This window comes from Uranotaenia lowii, chromosome 2, assembly GCF_029784155.1.
Source record: "Uranotaenia lowii strain MFRU-FL chromosome 2, ASM2978415v1, whole genome shotgun sequence".
Lineage (NCBI taxonomy): Eukaryota > Metazoa > Arthropoda > Insecta > Diptera > Culicidae > Uranotaenia > Uranotaenia lowii.
In genome coordinates, this window is record NC_073692.1 from 372,537,441 (window position 1) to 372,555,800 (window position 18,360).

Here is an 18,360-nt window from a genome sequence, read left to right on the forward strand (position 1 = left end):
TCTGGTTCGACTCTAAATGCCTCTGGGGAAAACATATTAGGTACTTGACTCAAAAATGCCAAAAGAGAATCAATTTTCTTCGAACGATTACTGGAACCTGGTGGGGTGCTCATCCACAGGACCTCATCAGGTTATACCAAACAACGATACTGTCGGTCATAGAATACGGAAGCTTTTGCTTTGGGTCAGCCGCGGATACCCACTTGATTAAACTAGAACGAATACAGTATCGTTGTTTGCGTATTGCCATGGGTTGTATGCAGTCGACACATACGATGGGTCTCGAAGTACTGGCGGGAGTCATGCCGTTAAAAAATCGCTTCTTCGATTTATCGCTACGTTTCCTAATTCGAAGTGTAACTATGAATCCTTTGGTGATAGAAAATTTGGAAAGGCTTATGAATATTAATCCGCAAGTAAAATATGTAGATAATTATAAAACTTTTAGTCAATTAGAAATAAATCCTTCTTTACTAAATTCGGACACGAGTCACTTTTACCCGATTAGCAGTTCCTTGATAAAATTCGATCTGTCCATGACCGCTGACATCCGTGGAATTCCAGATCACGTCCGACCCAATATCATTCCTTCAATCTTTGCTTCAAAAGTACGTGAAATTGATCCTATAAAAATGTTCTTTACTGATGGTTCTAGAATCGACAACGCGACTGGCTTCGCAGTGTATAATGAGGGCTTTGAAGCTTCGTTCAAGCTTCGAGAGCCATGCTCCGTTTACACTGCTGAGCTAGCCGCTATTTACTGCACCTTGGAACACATTCGCACACTGCCCGTAGACCACTATTTCATCTACTCGGATAGTCTCAGCTCCGTTGAGGCGATTCGATCGATGAAACTGATGAAGCGCTCTTCCCATTTCTTGCTGGAAATTTCTGGGATATTGGGCGCTCTGGTCGAAAATTCGTATAGAATTACCTTAGCTTGGATCCCGTCTCATTGTCTTATACTAGGCAATGAGAAGGCGGACTCATTGGCTAAGGTGGGCGCGTTACAAGGTGAAATCTTTGAGAGGATAATAACTTACAATGAATACTTTTCAATACCTCGCACTTTAGCAAAGGGACGTTGGCTCCATACGATTATCCCTAAGGTTCCGACGAAGGCATGGTTTAAGCATTTTAACTTGAGTCGCGACTTCATTCGCGTGATTTCTCGGCTCATGTCAAATCACTGCTGGCTTGACGCGCACTTGTTTCGTATTAATCTCGCTGCAACCAATGTTTGCGTTTGTGGGGATGGCTACCACGACATCGATCATGTTGTATGGACGTGTGAAAGGTATGGTCAAACGAGGGCTTGGCTACTGGATACCCTTAGGGCCCGAGGTAGACTACCTGGTGTCCCAATTCGAGACATTTTGGCAAACTTAGATTTTGGATATTTGTTCCCAATTTACAAATATCTCAAGCTGTCTGACTTGGTCGTTTAGTCCGCTTACCCACGTAAACTCTCCCCTTGTGTGTTCTTCATTTAATGTCTGTTTTGTTTATTTATTTATTAGTACCACCTCTCATCCAACGGGTTCGACACATTCCTGATGAAGGCTGGCCAGAAGATCTGAAACCGATACCAAACCGTAGCTATCAAAACCACAGCTACAGGAGGCCACCACCGGACCCTAATGGAAAACTGATATCGAAAAATAAACCCTATGAACCCCTTCCTTTTCCCTTATTTAATTTTTTTTTTCTTTTAACTGTTGAGTCGCCGCGACTATTACGGCCCCCTTCCCTACTAACCTAGTGAAACGAATACACTCGGCACATTGAAACTTTGTAAAAGTAAAAGGCCTTTAATAAACTAGTTTTAATTTAAAAAAAAAAAAAATTTCATTTTTTTTGCTCTTTTCAAATAACTGTTTACAAAAAATATTTTTCTATTTTCTTCTTCTTTCTTCTATCCGTTTTATCTTGTTCGATTATTAATTCTTTTCCTACTTTTTATCCCTTCCTTTTATTTTGTTTAATGTGTTGCATTATCTCTTAAAATGCTGGCATTCTGTTTTTCATTGTTACCTGGTGTATTTTAATAACTTTCAAAGAAATTTTAAGCCTTGCTTTCGAACACGTTATTAAAAATTTTACATGTATTTTTGAATCTTTTTGTTTTTTTTATTTTCTTCCATTTTTCTTTCCTTTATCTTGTTCGATTATTTTCTCATCTTTTCATTTTGTTTCTTTTTTTAGTGTTGTCTTATCTCCGACAATGCTCGCATTCCATTCCTCTTTTTTTTAAGTTGCTCTATTTTACAGTGAGTGCTTGTACTTTTCTTTGTTATCTCTGATTATTTTTTAAAAATAATTTTCAACTTAATTTTATTTTTCTTCTTCTTGATGTCGTTCATGTTTTTTGAAGTTTGCCTATTTTCCCAATTTTGTATTGTTTTTTTTTTTTTTGCATTTCTCATATATTTTTTTTTTGCTCTATTAAGTAGCATTTCATTAAACCATCATATTTTTCTTCTTGATTTTTTTTCACGTTTTATTTAAAGGCCAACCTTTTTTTTTCATCTCTATTAGTTTTTTGTTTTGCTCTTATTAAGTAGCATTTCTTTAAACTCTCCTCCACTTTACTTCTAAAAGTATGAACAATTTTTTTTCTTAGTTTTTTTATGGCTATTTTTTTTTTTTTTGTTAAATTTTCATTTATTCAGTTTCATTTTTCTTTTTTTTTTTTCATCTCAATTTAAACAAATTTTCATTTTTTTTTTATTCTACTTGTACATTTAATGGGTTTTTTCGGTTTTTTTTTTTTTTTTTGATACTGCATCATGTTTTGTTATTTTGTTTTTTTTTCCAACGTTTCTGTTTCATTTTATTTTTTTTTTTCATCTCTGTTAATTTTTTTTTTATTTTTGCTCCATTCAAGTAGCATTTCTTTAAACCATCGTCCACTTCACTTCTTCTAAAATTATGAACAAATTTATTATTTACTTTTTTTTGATATTTTTTTTTCAATTTTCATTTATTCAGTTTCATTTTTCGTTTTTCTTTCATCTCAATTTATACCAATTTCCATTTTTTTTATTCTACTTGAACAATGGTTTTTTTGGTTTAGTTTTTTTTTATGCTTTATCATGTTTTGTTATTTTGTTTTTCAATGTTTCTGTTTTATTTGATTTTAATTTTTTTTTTATACCTCATTCTTTTCCTTTTCACTTATGTTGAGCTAAACACATTTTCTCAAATAATGATTGTTTTTCATCATGCATACTTTGTCTTATAGTATTTAACTTTTCTTTATCTTGCTTAATTTTTCAGTCATCTTTCCTTAATTTCTTACCATGGATACATTTATTTTTTCTACCATGCTTACTTTTTCCATCTTACACGGTACATATATTTTTTTCCGTGCTCAAATTTCATTTTACCTTTCATTCATCTCTTACCATGGATACATGTATTTTTTTCACCATGCTTTCTTTTGCCTTCTAGCACGTTTCATCTATTTTTTCCGTGCTTTCTTTACCATCCTTTTTTTTTTTTTTTCTTGCCATGGATACATTTATTTTTTTTCACCATGCTTTCTTTTGCCTTCTCGCACGTTTCATTTATTTTTTCCGTGCTTTTTTTTACCATCCTTCTTTTCTTTCTGGCCCTAAAACATTTAATTTTTATCACCATGCTAAACTTTTTCATTCTTTGCTCAATTAATTTTTTTGCGTAATTTTTCTATTCTTTTTCATTCGCATTATTATTTTTTTTACCGTGCACACCTTTTCCATGTTTTTTTTTAAATTTTTCCATGCTTTTCTGTGTCAATATTTTTCACCACTCACTTTCTTACCATGCGTGATTCATGTGTTTTGTGCTTTTGGGAACCTTTTTTAAGCTCTCAACTTACGGATATAAACATCCCAACTGCTACCGACTGCGCCAACTGTCGTAACCGGTCCTGGAAGTTTGGCGTCCATATTGATTTGCGAAACCTTAATTGGACCGCTTCAATAAACAGCACGCGAATGAGCGCGTGCAACCTTGCCAAAATTGTCTAACGAACTGATCTCGAAACGTTACATCGTTACGCAACCGATATGTGAATTCAAAGAGAGCTCTCTTTCTCTCTCATGCTGAAACCTAAGCGAAACATGTATTCATATTCAATACGTATACGTATGCAAAACTGCAGGAGAGCTTATTCCAGAGAGAAATTAACGAAGCAACGTTTTGCCTATTTTTCGTTCAGAATTACACTGTTATTCATGTATCATAAATTTAAACTCAAACATCATAATTCTTCTTTACATACTAAAATGCGACTAATCATATCTGTATCTAATGCGTACGTTATTATGAATATAGATTTATTTGTTCTAAGTTATTTTAGAGAATCAAATTCTTATACCCTACAACTCCTGTATACCACACTAATATTTTCAACTTTGGACAAAATTTGTAAAACTTATCAACCAAAACTAATAGTTTATAATCCAAGGAACACATCCCAGTGAATGAATTTACTTGTTTTGGTTCGGGGGGGCGATGGGGGGGATGGAGGCGGTTGGGGGGTGGCAAACGAATCACATGAGTTTCAAAATCTGTTATTTTAATTTTTCTCATGGCGTTCAGTTCGGTCTGGTCGAAGCCAGGCCAAATATGAGCGTGCCAGTTAGAATGATTTGAACTTTTCAGAATTTCGGATGATTTATTTGAAACAACACACATATTTATAACCTTTATCTAAATTGAACTTCAGTTTACTGGCTGCCCTTTTATTACTCGGCATCGGAATGTTATGCGAATGATTTAGCATAACGATTCCCACGGGCGAAGTGATCCAAGGCAGACGAAACAAAATGCGCGTTCGGTCGTTGTTTTGTTTAACGTCCGACTGGGTGGCAATTTTATGCTGTTGCGAGCAAAATTATTGCGCACAGCATAAGTCGCGTTCGTATCTTCATCAAATATATTTAAAGAATAGGGTAGGCGTGCTAACTTATGTAATGTAAAAGCAGCACCTGGAAGTTTATTCTTCGCCTGCATTCCTGTTCTAGAGCTTAGGTCTTTCTGTGTTCGAAATTGGATGTTCGGTAATTGATGACAATTTCGATTATTTTCATCGCAAAATTTTATCCACGGGACAGTTCCGATCAATCCCTACCACTGGATATCTATCCCGTCATCAACAGCATTGAAAAATCCTGAATGTAGACTCAAAAATGTGGGTTAAAATTTTATTAAAAGTTGATAATTTAAACGCCCATGCGTAGGCAACGCCTTAAGTTGGATAACTTCAGTCTGATGCGTTTCTCATGAATATTTCGATTTTTTTTTAATTATAAAACCTTTAATTTTCCAGTATTTTTAGATTATTCTGAAATAATTTCATTTTTTATGTCAATTTTTTTTTATTTGTTCAATATTTAACGCCCCATTCTTAAGTACATCATAGAAAAAATTTAAATTTGTTTCCAAAAAAACATTATTTTTCCTTCGTGCACTTAAAGTTTAGCATGCTATAATTTATGCTCCTTTTAGCCTAGCATGCTATAATCGAGCCCGCATCAAAATGTCATTTTACCAAATCGGCAGATCACACGAACACTGACGCACCATTCATGCATCCAATCCAACGAACGAGCAAGTGTCAAAACAACACTCACACACACGCTGCCACATAAGAATATCCGCGAAGAGGGTGACTGCACATTTTATGTACCCGCTTAATTATATTTTTGTTATTTTAATTTTTAAACACCCTCCTAAAGTAGGGTGCATACGTTTGAACTTATTATATTTTTTAATTTACTTGTTACTTTGGGGAAAGTTTTCGCTGGTGTTGAGTACGAATAAAATAATCCTTGCCACAACCATAACATGTTTTGATGCGGGTCTTGTGTCGATAGGAGGTGCACCAACCTTCACCAAACACTGATGTTCGTTGTTTGTATTCATATTATGGTGCTTGTTGTTGGTGTTTGAGCGATATAGAACGAAAAGGAAGGAGAAAACTTTTCAAAAAAAAGTTTGTTTTCGACATTCTTCCACACAGCGCCACCGCGAAAGTTCATTAGAGTTTTAATCGAATACATGAACTGGATTTATTTTTCCTGTTTTAAGCGAAACATCAAATTCTAAATTACTGTAAGTGTTGTGCAAAGGTTCGATAGTGATAAAAGTCGTTCGGGTTTGACCGAGAATTTCGCGACAGTCCCGTTTCGTTGAGGTTCGCTAAGGATTGCGGATGGTGATTTTTTCTTACTTCCACTTGGTGCGGATAGTGACCAGATATGGATCCAGTGAAGGATCGAAGAATAATACATAGCGAAGCGCAATAGCTCAGACTGCCAAGCCTTTTACCGAAAAATCTGCAAATCGCTGCTTAAGAAACATCCAGCAGTCTTTAATCGAGCAATTTTCGCCCCCAGATATGTGATACCCTAAATCGTCACACCTATATTCTTTATGGCTCTGGTGTGTTTTTTTTTGTTCCAATATCTTTTTGCAACACACCAGCTAAGGCATGTTTTCGAATGCTGATGATGGCTTAACAGCAGTATGTTCAGCAGCGATTGAGGAATTTGCAAAATGATGCCTGCGATGCTCATATAATGATGGGTGGTGTTAAGCGTTGAAAAATATTTTCAACATGTGTCATTTCCGATTTCCGGGAAGTGTGCGATGCGAAGAGAATATCGACCTCGGGGAAACCCCCTGCATGCATGAATGTTTTTTCGGGGATCGTCGCTCCCCCGCGGGTCATCGTATCACTTCCTCTCTGGCCAGTTTGCCCTGTTGTCCACACCCGTCTCAGCAGCACCAGTGAATTCATGTCAAGTGTTGTGTTGTGTTGTGCTTTGCTTTGCCGAATCGATTTTGGTGTGGTACCCTACTGGCTAAGTACTGCTTGCTAGCTTGCTGGTTACATGGATTAGTTGCAGAATTTGGATGTGCCAAAATGTGGATTACCTGCTTATTTGGAGAAGAAATAAATATTTCGTATACTTAGTTGAACAAGATATCATCGAGGATACAATTGGATATCTACAGCTGAATTATCTATTCAGGATCAAGATAGTCCTCATGGAGTAAAATAATTGCTGGAAACAGTTGTAGGAACAAACCCATATTATTAGTCTCTTTTTGTCATCCTCTTAAATGCCTGCTTATCTTCAGAGTTTTTTCAAAAATTCATGATAGGCACATATCGATAAATAGTTTTACACTACAAGCATTGCTAAATCTCATTCAAATTCCATCCTAAAAACTATTCATACGTTAAGGGCACTTAAACCCAAAATTTGTCTTCTGTTAAATTTTAATAACTAATATCGACTTAGGATTAAATATTCTTGACTTATGAATCTTGATTCTAATATCAATGTGAACCCCATTATGAATTTGTATTCTGAATATCGATCCTAAACTCTGATCCAAACCATTTCTGCATGGCTCTGATTCCAACCTTTGATCCTGTAGTTTTAGGTAAGTAGAAATCTTATTTTCACTTATATTTTCAAACTCTGACTATAGACTCAAATTTTGGATTCTGATCGCAATTCGAATCCTGATGATTGATTCGAAATTTTCATTCATGCATTTTTCTGAATTAGATGTTTAAATCCTGATTCCGAGCAAGTAGCATTTTACTTGGTTCAGATTCTTCAAATTCAGAAGAACTCCACTCTTTAAAGATTTGCCGTTTTAATTTACTTTTTACTATATAACTACATAATTTCTGCATTGAGTGAGGGGGACAGGTTTTTTCTGTCATCGAAAAATTAAAGAAAATTCAAATCCCGGAAAATTGACTGAACTAACAAATCAAGTAACGTAAACGGATCTCCCGGAGAGCAAACAATCTCCCCCCTCCAAATTGAAGTAGCTGTTTTGCCGAACCGCGGACTCCTTTACATCTATAGATCCTATAGGATTGGCATTTTGGTGAGCCCGTTCCTCTATTTTACTCTATTTATACTTTCTATTTATACTTTAGTTAGTTTTGCAGTGTAAATCCATTTTAGTAAAATATCTTTTTTAAAAATTTAGATTTCCGTTCGTGATCAAAAATTTAAATACCTGCTGATATGAGTTTTTTTTATTGGAAAATATTTAACGTAAGATTTGTAAACGTTTGAGTACATGTCATAAACATGAGGCCGCTTTAAAACACGATAGCTGTTATTTATTTTAATTATCGCTTCGCTTTCAATGTAAGGTTTTGCCTATAACAAATGATAGTTTATTTTCTAGGTTCAATGTAGGTTCAAACACTAGAAATCTTTTGTAATTTTTGTGGATTACTTCAAATGTGTCATACGGTAGCAACCTCGAATGTTTGTTTTATTATTCTCAAATGAACGATAATCACAATTTTGGTGTTGTTTGTAATCAGGTTTCGCTAGGATTTTTTTCATAGATAATCTTCGAATGGTGTTTCAGGAAAGCTTCGAATTGTTTAAATCGCATCTTAAAACTGTAAAAGGAGAGGTATGATGGTATCCTATTTATCTCTCTTATCTTGGAGTATCTAAATTTTAATTCAACTGGTAGATAGTTCAAGTAAATAAACTGGGTTGTTATTGAATACAACCATTTTCTCTTGTTTTAAAGTTACATGAAAATTATACGATTTTTGTACAAAAAATGTCGAAAATTTCATTTTTCTTTAAAGTGCTTCAAAATGTTGCAAATAATAGGGATGAATTCTAATATTCAAACGATGCGTTTAAATCCAATCTTTTCTTAGTTAATATGTTAGAAGTGGTTTATAGCTAAATTAGTTTATAGTTGGCGTTTTACACAAACAATAGGAGTACAGGAGAATATTTGGTTTATTTTTTAAGATCACAACACAGTCAAAAGTGTCTCCAGATCATATCCTTTTGCCCACTCTTCTTAACAAAATTATTTGCTAGGATGCAGAGGTGACCTCGGTCCTAAAGCGCAAAGTTATACCTTTCATTCCTTTCTCTATTTTTCCCAACTATCTATTGACTACTAGGACGTGGCCGGCGCCTTTATTGACGATCAAAGAGAGAGCATCAGTTTTGTTCAATGAGAATTAGCTACTAATCCCAAGTACCATTCTTTTGACCTTTGTACAAAATTGATGGCCTCGGTCAATCACGGAGTAGCAACCATTGGCAATGTTGGCAACTTGTTCTACTGAGCCACGCCTGCGACTATGGAGTTCGAAATGCATTAACATTATTAAAAAAAAAGAAATGGATCTCTTTAAAGGAAATTTTCTTCCATTGAGATCCTTATCGTAATATTGTTTAATTATAGCATACATTTCCTCGCAGTAAATAATAAACTTTTGTGTTCTCAGCATGATTAAAATTTTGTTCGCGTTGAAATTTCTTTGTTTTGCTGCCAGACGTGCTGAGAACAGTAGCGTCCATTACCAGGGGGCTCAATTGAGCCTCTTGGTGTGGGGGAGTGTGGTGGGCCGCTACAAAAAAAAAAATGCATAAATGTGATTTTAATAGTAAAGTTGTTGAATGCCGTACAAAAATATGATTTGTTTTGATTAACAAAATAAAAACTTAATATGAAGCATTTCGAATTTCATAGTTTAAGGTGGATGTGAGTAGACAACCAAGCTAAGCTAAGCTAAGCTATAACTACATAATTTCTGCATTTTTGCATGCTTGAAATTTTGAAATGTAGAAACATAAATTTAACACTTTTAAAAAATGATTAATGAATTTAAAAAAAAAACTATAGAGAATTTAGCAAAAAATTAATAACATTTATATAACACATATTTTTATAATTTGACTGTTGCGTTTTGACTTGGCAGTGCGAAATTCAACACAAGATTAAAGCTCAAAGATCTGTCAATTAAAAATTAAAGTTCTGAATATCTTATCCATTTCATACTCGGTATCCTAACTTTTGAGATTGAATTAGCGGTATTTTGATTCTCAATTTGATTGAAGTCTAAATGGATTACCCAAACCATCTTCCTACTTATGATCAGCACATAAATGCGAAAAAATAATAATTATTATTATCATATTGAAAACATTGTTTTCGAATTTCGCTAGAAATTGTAACAATACCAAAAATCTACAATAAATAAGATTTCTAAAACCATTTCCCTATGACCATCACGCAAATATTGACCCGACTTAAAATTAATCAGAACCAAATCTTCAAATCAATGCTTTTTCCGGGGTAAGGTACACCGGGGCAAGTGCAAACTCGGGGCAAGTGCAAACGTTCAACTTTTCTCTGTTACCAAAAAAGTAAAAAATATTTCTTCTTCTAGAAATTGTTGTTTAGACCCAAACAAACAATCTGACATAGATAAACTAAACTTTCTTTAAATTTTTCACTAAAAACACGGCACTATTTGATCACACACGAATTCAAGTACGTACTAGACACGAACAGTGTGTTTTTGTTTTGCATATTTTGGCTACAAAAAAGGGCATTCAAATCCGAATTTTCGTTAAAAGGTGAGTGTTTGAGACCGATATTCAAGTGAAAGCAGAAAATTTATGATAAATTTTCAGTACACCCCGAAAGTTGTGAAAATAATATTCGCTCTTGTTAACCCACACTGTGGGGCAAGTGCAAACGACACTACCGGGGTAAGTGCAAACGCATCTTTAAGCCATGTAACATCAGCCATTTCAGAAAATTCATCACCAAAATGGTTCAGCATTATATTAAAATGGTCAGAAGGGATATCCAAAGTGTATAATTTTCCAGTTTTTTGTAAACGTTGAGAATTTTCTTTCGATGGAAATATTTTTATTGCCAAAACATAGATTTATTTTTCAATAGTTTAAATTGTTTAAAACTTAAAATAATCTATGAAATTAGTTTTTTTAAATTATAAATATAGTTTGCAATGTTTGACAGTACTTAATCATGCTAAAAATATTTTTAAAAAAAGTTCGAAATCAAATATGAAGTCGTATGTAGTAGCAGACTTAGAAATGTTTTTTTTTAACTTTTTATGACTACTACAAAAAATTACATTGTTTCCTTTTAAAATTTCTTCAAAATTTGCAACTTCAAAATCTTGCCTTGAACTCAAAATCCATAAGTCCTGATGTCCAGATATTTTAAATATTATAGGTAGTTTATTTCAAATATCAATCAATTTAAACTGCTAAATTTAATTATACTACGTTTGGAAAATCGAAAATTAATGTTTCTTATTTTTATAGATTTTACTATACTTTTGATTTTATTATAATAAATTTAGAAATCAAAATTTGAAATTCCTTTTGCAATTTCTTCTATATTCATTTCGAAACTCAAATTCCTCAGTTAAAAATTATGTGTTTTGTAACTAGTGGCATACACAATTCTATGAAAATTTGGAATATCCTTTGGAAATCCATTAATTGACCTACAATAAGTGCATCTTACAAATAACCACATGTCAATGACTATGCCAAATGACTGAAAATTTGTGATGAAGTAGATAATTATAGATAATGTTTTCAGTGTATAAAAGTTAAAATTTTTAGCATTGAATTGCATGAAATACAATTATAATAACTATTCAAAAATGTAATAGGATTTTTTGGCAAAAATCTGTACTGAATTCTAAGAATATATTTTTAAAACTAAGCTTAAACAGAAGACAAGCTCTTCGGAAAATGGTAGGGTCAACTAGAGGTATCATGATCAAAGATCATCCTTTTTTGTTTTTATATTTGTTAATTATTACCCAGATTAATATGGGGTAATAACATTTTTACTGAATTTACAAAGGAGTAACATGATTGAACGCCCTAAGAGCAATTTTAAATTCTGGAGACGTGGATTTTGTGAGCTGTAGTAACACAATTGATATATGTAACATATCAACAAAATTTGTAAACATGATTTAAAACCCCTTAACGATTTTATGTAGGATGTTTTTTCTATCGTTTATATAAATGCGATGAAAACCTTAAGATAGAATCGAATTCGTCTAAGTCATAGGTCGGCAATCTGTGGCTCGCGAGCCTCATGCGACTCTTTGGATGCAAAGCTGCGGCCCTTTAGCTCACTTTGTTAGTATCTATATATATAAAAATGAATTTCTGTCTGTCTGTCTGTCTGTCTGTCTGTCTGTCTGTCTGTTCCCTATAGACTCAGAAACTACTGAACCGATTTGCGTGAAACTTGGCAGATGGGGGTATTGGAGGCAGGGGAAGGTTCCTATTATGGTTTGAGACCCCTCCCCCTAACAGGAAGGGGGGGAGGGGCCTCTCAAACAATAGTCAATTTTTTGCATAACTCGAGAACCAATCAAGCAAATGGTATCAAATTTGGCATGGGGTGGTATTTGGGACGGGGAATATTTCTATGAATATAAGGTACCCCTCCCTCCTCTCAGAGGGGTGATAGGAAGGGGGGAGGGGGGCTACCATAGAATTTTTCATATAACTCGAAAACTAATCAAGATATTGGAACCAAATTTGGCATGGATAGGTATTTTGATACGAAAAATATTTCAATAATTATTTGAGACCCCTCCCTCTTTCCAGTAGTAAGGGGGAGGGGCCCTCTTTCATATTTTTATACATAACTCAAAAACTAATAAAGCAAATGGAACCAAATTTGGCATGGGAGGGTATTTGGATGCGACAAATATTACTATGATTATCTGGGACCCCTCCCTCTTTCCAGTAGGGAGATATAAAGGGGGGAGGGGGCCTCTTTTATAGTTTTTACATAGCTCAATAACTAATTAAGCAAATGGAACGAAATTTGGCATAGGCGGGTATTTGGGAACGTGACATATTCTTATGATTATTTAAGACCCCTTCCTTTTTCCAGCTACAACAGCAAATGGAGCCAAATTTGGCATGGAACGATATTTGGGTACGAGAAATTCTTCTATGAATATTTGGTATCCCTCACTCCTTCAAAGAGGTGGATGAAAAGGGGGAGTAGAGGTCTCCCTTACAATTTTCAGTATATTTGGCATGTGAGGTTATTTGGATACGAGAAATGTTTCTATTATAAATGAAAGCCCCACCTTTTTTCAGCGGAAAGATATAAAAGAGGAAAGGGGGGATTCCATACAATTTTTTAGCATAACTCTAGAATTAATCGAGCAAATGAAACCAAATTTGGTTTCATTAAGTATTTGAGTACGAAAAATACTACTATGAATATAAAGTTCTCCTCCCTCCAGTCAATGGGGAGAACGGAAGGGGGATGGTACTTCATTTCAAGTTTATGCATAACTCAAGAATTTACTAGGCAAATTAATCCAAATTTGGCATGGGATGATATTTTAATACGAGAAATTTTTCTATGTGAAACAAGGAAAGGGAAGAGGAAAGCTTGCATTTAACTTTTTTTTACAAAATCCAAGAAATGAACAAAACTTAACATGAAAAATCATTTTGGTATGATTCAATGATTATCTGACACACCATCCTCCTTAAAGTGAGTAGGTACATAGGATGAGGGAGGTTAGCCCAACACAATTTTGTTAGCATAAGTTCTCAATTTATGCTCACAAAGCCAATAAATGGAAACAAATATGGCATGGAAAGGTACTTGGTTATGAGATATGTTTCTACGATTGTTATAGACCCTTACGCTTTAAAGTGGAGAGAGAAGGGGAGGTGTTTTGAAAAATGGGTATGATTATTAAAGACCACGACCTTCATTCAGCAGAGGATGATGAGAAGGACAGGGGGGAGGGGCTCTCTTATCAGTTTTTAGCATAAATCCAGAACATATCAAGCAAAAACAACCATATTTTAGCGTAAGATTAATTTGAGACCCTCCTTTTTCAGGGCAATGCTAAGAGAAACAGATTTAAATTATCAGAACTAATAGAAAATTAGTTTAAGTCATCTTTGTATTGCAATTCGAAACTCCAGCTGCAGCTCTCATTTCATAGCGGTTGCTTTTGAATTATGTTATTATTTGATTCAAAATAACACCAATAAAACAATAAAATTTTGAATAATTTCATTTGTTTTTAAAAGGTGTAGCAAAGCACACCGGGTCAGCTAGTTATATATATTTTTGAACAAACTATTTATCAAATCGTGCAAAAAGTGATAATTGCGTTTTGTAACCGGGCTCACGGAATTTCTTAGGTCCAGATGAAAATTTTAAAATTACATCCACTGTACGTACAAGCGGAAAGGTCTAAATAGCAAAGCAGTATTTTATGAAGCTTAATTTTTCGCTTTTCAGGGGAGCAGGCGTTGACTTGCCGGTGACGGACGCGTTTTTTCTTTTGTCTCGTGAAAATTTGTCCCGATTTGTGAAATTGATAAAAAATTATTCGAAAAATAGGTTTTTTAACTGTTTTTTTCTTAAAGAAGTTAAATGTTGTTAAGGTATTAGTTACTGAAAGTCAAGTGTAAGTGAAATAAAGTGTTTTAGCATTAAAAAAAAGTGTTCGGAGCGAGAGAATTGCTGGGGGTAGCACTACGCCCTACGGACCAATCCAGATTTTTTTTCAACCAGACGAGCGGTGAATTGTAGACGAGAATGTCCAGTTAAAATTTCAGATAAGTATTCTGTTCTCATTATTCTCACTCTTTTGATTTTTTCAAATAACTTTGAAAAAAAATTAATTAATTTTAAAGATTATTGGCAGTTAGGGCTAAAACCGTTGTCTCGCCTTTTTTATTTAATGTCATGAAATGTTTCAATTTAATGGTGTTGCACATAAGTGATGGTGCATGAAAAAGTTCTACGGGTGAACGTTATACTGCTCGAAAGGCTTTTTTTTCTCGTAACGGTATTTCTAGCATACCTGTAGGCGTTTTCCTGTCGCAGGAAGTCGAACAGGAGGGGGTGAATATGTTACGTTATGTGAATGTTTCTATCCTCTTTCAAATGTTCGAAAGAGGTTAAAGAATGACAATTTTTAATTCAATTGTATTTATTTGCAACTAATTTCACAAACAATATGAAACATTGATACCCTCAGTATAAGAGGAATGAGGGTGCAAGAATCGTAAATTTTGATTGAAGTTTGAGTAATCGATGAGTTAGATTTTTAATATCTAACATTTCTCATGTCTTTACATATTGTACATTTTTTGTTATGATTTTTTTTACACTTTTCCGGTTGAAAAATGAAAGGTCTAGCACCTCGAAGACATTGAAGTACGTTTTTTCGAAACAATCACCTTTTTTATCCTAAGCGCCTTACATGAAAATATCTTTTGATTAATGCAAAGACTTTTCAACAAATAAGCGAATAATCAATTCATTATTGCCGAAAAGATAGAGTAAGGGCCATGCCAGCTTCGAATAACGATACTCAAATCCTACTCTCAAAACCAATTGTTTATGAGCATTCGGTTGTATATTCATGTTGTCATGTTATTTTCTCAATCTAAATCGACTATATTAAACTATCGATTACATCACGAAATTCTATTGATGAAATAAACATTTAATTATGCTTTGAAAACTTGATGTAGTGGATAGCATAGGTGCCATTCAAGTTCAACCAAAATAGCATGTTACGATGCGTTCATAAATTGATTTTTCGGGTAATGCAGTTGAAAAAAAAACAGTTCGTTACAATCAATAATTAAATGTTTTGAGCAAACAGTATTGCTAATGAACTTTTTAAAATTAGTACAAAGATCAATTTTAAATATCTACTCTTTGGTGAATTTTATTTAAAATAATCAAAATATTCATTAATACACCACCTAACTTCTCTCCCTGAGAGCATTACGTAATTTAAGCACGCTTCTCTACTTTTCAAAAAATTAATTGAAGTTCAGTGCTCTCAAAGTTAATGTTAATCCATTGTATTTGAGATCAATATTTAATGGGGGAGGAGGCCATTACTAGCTGTCAACGAACGCGTTTTTTTCGCTCCGTCGCTGAAATTTAAAAGCTGGGAAATGTGATTCCATGCTTGGAAGTTTTCATTGAACATGGCCTCCTATGAACAAAAGTTTTTGAAGAATTTTTAAGATATAGAAACCTTTTATAAATTTTATGCAATCGCGGAATCAAACTGAGGCAAAGAGTTGAATTGCTCTGATGAGCTTTCAAAAACGATCTTGTTGAGATATCATAACCTCCAGAACAAATTATAACTAAAAAGGAAAATCACTTCATCCATGAATAAAACTTCAATATTATAAATATCTCCTTTTAAATACTCTTCGCAGTTTGATAGTTTGATTCATTCTAAAGGGTCGTTTTTGAAAGTACATTAGTGTACCAGGAACAAGAATAAGGGAAAAAAGTTAGTTTAGAGAAAATTTAAAACCATTTTTTACTTCACTTTTAAGCTTTTTATAACTGCCTCAAAGTTAGAAATAGGAGTTTCCTTAAGAAAAATCTAGGAGCATAGGAGGTGTAGGAAAACTCGATCGCACCATTCACCAAAATGGATCCTGATCTATAACCTTTCCCCTACTAACACAACCCTTTCCTTTGATATTTGAATATAGATTCGCAGACGTATAGACGGTTTCTATAGTAGGCGATATTGATTTACCTTTGTTTCTGAATTTTTCAAAACTAGTTTTTGGATTATATAGAGATAAGAGGTTGTTGATTAAACCTAAAAAGTATCATACTAACATTCCTTCCTGTTTCCCTCATTGACTACTAGGACGTGGCCGGCGCCGTTATTGATCATTTTCAAAGGGAGAGCATGAGTTTTGTGCATTGTGAATGAACTGCTAGTCCCAAGCATCATTCTTTTGGCCCTTGCACAAAGCTGATGGCCTCGATCAATCACGGAGTAGCAACCATTGGCGAGGCAGAACTTGTTCTGTTTAGCCACGCCAGCGATCATGGAATTTGAAGTGCGTAAGTTGAACAAAATGTAATATGTTATCTGAAGTTTTAAGGAATGATCATATCTAAGCACTTCAAGTTCAATGATTTAAGGTGGATATGAGTAGTCAACTAAGCTAAGCTAAGCTAAGCTAAGCTAAGCTTAATTTTTCGCTTTTCACTGTTTTTGAAGCATCAGCATAGAAATCAAGATTGTATTTATCTTTATCCTTAAATGCAAAAATAATTATTGTTTAAAAACAACAAAAATTAATATCAAAATATTTATTTCCCACACCTGTGTATATTTTTGAATTAATCGAACAAGTTAATCATTTACAAAAAAGTAGGTTAGACAGCCTCTGTTTTGTTATCAAACAAGCACATTGGTTGGATTGAAAACGATAATTTAAATGTATCTGAATATAGATACCTCATTAGCATTCCAGATTGCCCGGTTTTAACCGGGCTTGCTCAGATTTTCAAAGAAAAAATTGGGAATTGCTCGGTCCCCTCCGTGATATAGAGGATAAAGGTCTGTTTTTCCAGGATTATTCACAATTTCTACGACATTCCAAATTTTCAACTTGTTTTAGTGAAATAAATTTGCATTCATTTTTTTTTTAATTGTAACGCCGCTGATGTGCCTTGGTAAAAATAATTTTTCATGTGTTTAATTTTCAGCTTTGTTCTTGCCTTTTTTATGGTAATTTAGAAACCCAATGCCCGGATTGGCCAGACCTGGATACGTACAAAAAAAATCTGAAAAGCTTGCTCAATAAATAACGGGTTGAAAAGTGAATAGATCCATGAATTTCGCATACAAAAATCCAAAACTATGAATTGAGAATAACAATTTAAAGTTTTCAAACTCGAATCGTATTGAGAATTAATGAAATTTTTAATTTTAAAAATATTTTTGAAAACATAATCACAGGCTAAATACTTGTAATCAATGACTAAATAACCTTTGAATCTTTGAACACATTTACAATTTCAAGTGTGATTCCTGCAGCCAATATCAACCAAAATCATACAAATTTTGAACGAAGTTTAATTACCTAACAGACATATTTTTTCCATTTTTGATTAAGAGTTATTCATCGTTGATTTATTTTTATAAATTTTTGTTTCGAAGTTTTTAAAAATATTCTTGAATTGATTTTGCCAGTTAAAATGTAATGTTTCATTATAATTTTAAACGAATTTTTCTATGAAGGCTACAAAATCACATTATTACAGATTTAAACTGGCCAAACCACTGACTTTTCTCCAGTAATTAAGCTTAAGCAAACATTGATGAATATTGAATGTATTAAATTTAATTTTTCATTCAATCAGACGCACAATACTGAAGAATCACATGAGACATAAAAGGAGAAATTTTGAAAATGCATAAAATTCTGAAGACACTCTCGCTTGATGTCATGAATTTTAAAAATTCTACCAGTTGTCAGGAGCATAATTTTTGAAGATTAAAATTTACGGCTACATAAGTTTTAGTTGAATTTAACCTCATACTTTTGGATTTTGGAAAGGATTAGCTAAGTCTGGGGAATGTCATAAAAAAGCTTGATAATTTCAAGAACATTTATTTCCTTTTACTTTGTTATTTAAAAAACTTTCCTTTGTCGAAGAATTTATAAATGTTCTGTT

At 33.6% G+C, this 18,360-nt stretch overlaps 1 protein-coding gene across 1 annotated transcript in view; it reads left to right on the top strand.

Moving 5' to 3' along the window:
• The first annotated feature begins 5,946 nt into the window (after positions 1-5,946).
• Positions 5,947-18,360, top strand: part of LOC129744827 (SHC-transforming protein 1-like) — a 46,428-nt gene continuing 34,014 nt past the window's right edge. Inside the window, exon 1 of the mRNA XM_055737550.1 lies at positions 5,947-6,102. The gene's annotated coding sequence lies outside the window, so the exon portion shown is untranslated. The remainder of the gene's footprint in view (positions 6,103-18,360) is intronic.